This window comes from Chrysochloris asiatica, unplaced genomic scaffold, assembly GCF_000296735.1.
Source record: "Chrysochloris asiatica unplaced genomic scaffold, ChrAsi1.0 scaffold00267, whole genome shotgun sequence".
In the NCBI taxonomy this organism is placed as follows: domain Eukaryota; kingdom Metazoa; phylum Chordata; class Mammalia; order Afrosoricida; family Chrysochloridae; genus Chrysochloris; species Chrysochloris asiatica.
In genome coordinates this window covers 566,732-571,182 of record NW_006408785.1, presented here as the reverse complement: position 1 = coordinate 571,182, position 4,451 = coordinate 566,732, and positions in this window count along the sequence as shown.

The following is a 4,451-nucleotide window of genomic DNA, read 5'->3' as shown; positions in this document are numbered from 1 at the left end:
ATTCATCTCCTTGGCGGTTTTCCTCCTTTTTCCTGACCCTCCAGTTTGCTAAGCATGATGACCTTCTCCACGGACTGGTCCTTCCTGTTAATAATATATCTAAAGAATGAGAGATGAAGTCTGGTCATCATGGATTCTAAGGAACATTCTAACTGTACTTCTTCCAACACAGATCTCTTTGTTCTTTTGGTAGTTCATGGTACTTTTAATAATGTTCTCCAACACCTTAACTCAAATGCATCACTTCGTCTTACCTTATTAGTTGTCCAACTTTCACATGCATATGAAGCTATTGAAAATACCACAACTTGGTTCAGGCCCACCTTAGTCCTCAAACTGACATTTTTGCTCTTGAACACTTTAGAGGTCTTATGTAACAGATTTTTCTAATACAAATATATCATTTGATTTCTTTACTTTTGTTTCCATGAATATTGATAGTGGCTCTAAGCAAAATGAAGTCTTTGACAACTTCAGTTTTTCCTCCATTTATCATGATGTTATTTATTGGTCCAGTGGGGAAGATCTTTGTTTTCTATACATTGAGATGCAACCCATACTGAAGACTGTGGTCTTTGATCTTCATCAGTAAGTATTTTAAGTCCTCTTCCCTTTCAGCAACCAAAGTTGTACATCTGTATATCACAGACTGTTAATGAGTCTTCCTACATTCCTGACGCCACCTTCTTCTTCATATAATCTGCTGCTCAGATTGTGTGCTCAGTATACAGATTGACTAAGTATGCTGAAAGAATACAACCCTGGAGAACAACTTTCCTGGTTTTAAACCACTCCTTGTCCCTTTGTTGTGTTTGAACTACTGCCTCTTGGTCAATATACAGGTTCCTCATGAGCACAATCAAGTGTTCTGGGCTACCCATTCCTTGCAATGTTGTCCATAGCTTGTCATGATACATACAGTCAAAAAACCTTTGCATAGTCAATAAAACACAAATAAACATCTTTCTGGTGTTTTTTGCTTGCACCCAAGATCCATCTGACATCAGCAGTGATATCCCTCATTCCATGTCCTCTACCTGAGTCTTGTTTGAATCTCTGACAGTTCCCTGTCAATGTACTGTTGCATCCTCTTTTGCATCTTTAGCAAAAATTTGCTTTCATGTGGTATTAATGATATTGTAAATTGATTTTCACGTTCCATTGGGTCATCTCTCTTTGAAATAGGTGCATGTATGGATCTCTGCCAATCATTTGGCCAGGTATAGAAGAGTGAGGCCTCTAGTTCTGCATCAGTTTGTTGAAAGATGTCAATTTGTATTCCATCAATTCCTGGTGCCTTGTTCTTTGTCAGTGCCTTCTAGAGGATTGTTAGAGTTTAGTATACTTTTTTTTTTTTTTGGTATTTTGCAACCAAAATTAAAAAGAACTGATAAATATTATAGGTTTGTTGACACATTAAATCAAACAATTCACAAAGTCTGTCTACAATGACTCTGTGAATAAATGCATCTAAAATAATCCTGGTGTGGTGCCATAGGATTAGCACTTGATCTCAAGGTCGGTGGTTCAAGCTTACCAGCAGCTCCTTGGAAACCCTATACAGGGTTGCTATGAGTTGGAGTGGACTTGACGTCAATTAACAACAGCAACAAACTAATCTTGGAGTCCTGGTGTGGTGCTGTAGAATAAACACTGTACCAAAAGGTTAATTTGAACTGTAAGGTCCTCGGAAACCCTGCACAGGTCACTGTGAGTCAGAACCAACACGATGGCACTTAACAACAATAAACTCATCTTACCACTAACAGTTACTGACTAAAAGGCAGCATTTTTCATCAGTGAAAAGAGGCATTTAGTTTTTGCTGTGTCTTTTGCTCATGAAGCAGAGATCTTGTGAGTTGCCTTCTAGGCATTGTTTCCCCAGTTCATTCACTTGACTGTCCTCTCCTTATACTCCTCCTAACTAAACTGGATGTGACATACATTTAGCTGGCTTGGATTCCTGATGTTCAATACATGTCATTTACTTAGGAAACAATGAAAGGTTTTTAATTTAGTTAATGATAATGCTCATTTTTTACTTTGTTCCAAGCCTGAATAGTTTGGCTTTCTTTATATGTTGCATGACAGTTCAAATAAGCTAGAACTTTGACTTATGTATTTTATCTTTTAATCTACAAAAAATAGCTTTAAAGGGTTTTGAACTATAGTTATGTAGGATATGTATGTATATATACACAGGTGGGGAGAGATTTTTGTCCCCTGGGTTTCTAAGAAAATCTAAATATTTTATATGTAAATTTGAAATATGCAAGGATGCCTACAGAACAGTGCTGATGTTTCCAGAAGATGTATGTTTTGTATGTAAATAATCCATACTATATTAGAAGGCAAAATATTAAGTTCTCAAATATGAATGTGGTTGTTAGGTGTCATTATTCAGCTCCTATTCACAACATCATGAAACATTGCCCTACCCTATCTATACTGCAACCCCGACTTGCCCCTTCAGATGTTTCTTTGTCTCAGAACTTAATATTAAAAGGAACACAATTTGAGCTCCTGGATGATGTCACAACTGAAGTTTGACGTAGTGTAAATTGAAGAATGTAGAATTCTTTGGGGATGGGTTAGATCGAGGGAAATTAACACCTTTAGAATTGTATAGACCAAGATAGAGAATATGTTGGAAAACATTAGCTTCACATTTTAATGTTTTTGTCTAATAAAGACTTCTAGTCCTAGTGTGGAGCTGTAGGATAAGTGCTCAGCCACCAGGCCAATTTGAACCACAAGATGGGTCGTTCAAACTCACCAGCCACTCCTCTGAAATACTACACAGGGTAGATATGAGGCAGAACTGACTTGATAGCACTTAACAATAACAGTAGTTTTGTAGAAATACTTTTTTACTTACCCTTGTATATTTAACTAATGTAAGTGGGATCATACAATGTTTGTCCTTTGTGACTGACTTTCTAACTCACCATAATGTTTTCAAGTATCATTCATTTTGTAGCATGTGTCAGGACTTAATTAATCTTTATGGTTTAGTAATATTGTGTTTATGTACTATACATTACTTATCCATTTATTCTTGGACATTTACATTGTTTCCAAACTTGGGCTATTGTGAAAAATGTTATGAATGTTGGTATGCAGATTTCTGTTTGCATTACTGGTAATTGTTCTTTTGGGTATACGCCTAGGGTTGGGATCTGTGGATCATATAGTAATTCTTTATTTAACTTTATGTTTTCTACAGCAGCTGTATTAATTTACATTTCCACCAGCAGTGGTTGTCACTTGGACTCTTTACTTCACTTGGCTTTCAACCCCTTGAGTGAAGGGACTCTGTTGTTCCATAATGTATATATATCTAATTTTTCCCTTCCCAGGTAGGCAGGTGATTGTTACTGACTGAAATAATTACTTCCAATCAACAATAATGTTTCTTTATCTGAGTATTTTAAAAGCAGCTTTCCTTTACTGAGTTTGCCCTTTCATTTGAATTAAATTCATTGAAAAAAATCATGTTTCAAGTAATAGTTGTAAATCTCAAACTTAATTGAAAATTTTCATCTCTTTTTCTTTCCCCTTATCCTTCCTTTCTCTCTATCATCTTTTCCCCTTCTCTTTTCAACTCTTACTATAATTAGCTAACATTAACAGCAAATGTTTGCTTTAGTTAAATTATTCAGAACATTTATTTTACTTGTCAAAGGTTAGATCAGGTTGTTGTTTGAACTGGTAATTAAATGCAGCCTAATATGCTCTCATATTTATATGCACTATAAGCCTGTTTCCTCATCATCCTGTATAATTTTATGATGTTCAGTGCTGACATTTCAAAAGGTTTTTGATTTTGTGGAAAAATAACATTCTGAATAATCTGTGGTTTGTTATCTGATATGAGAGTCTCCAAAGTTATGGTCAAAAGCAAGAAGTGCATTTTAATACTGTGGAATATACAGTATCATGGCAGTAATATTCACCAAATGGCATACAAAATTAAGCTCATTATTTATTTAATTTGCATTTAGTATGAGGATCAGTGCTGCAGTGGTTGGCCTTTAGTACTTGTTCAATATGTATTTTCTAAATGAGTATTTTATGTCATATTTAGTGTATGGTTTTAAAAATCAGTACTGTAGATAGCTCAAATATTCTAGCTTATATAATACAGATGAAGATTTTATTGGAGTCCTGGTGTGGTGCTGATCTGTTCTTATCACATACTACAAATTTTGGGGTTTTTTTATTCCTAATAAACTTACCATGTTTAGGATTATGTATAACTCAATTATTCCCTGTACCTGTGAATTATGTGTAGGAATTGTCTGTGTATTTTATTATTATTATTATTATTATTTTGGCTGCTGTTGAACAAGTGATTTTTGTAAATGTTTTTTTTATAGTGTATTGGAGTATAAATGAATAAAGTACATACTCTATCCTTAGAAAGAGTGGAAGTTAGTGGAAAACCCACC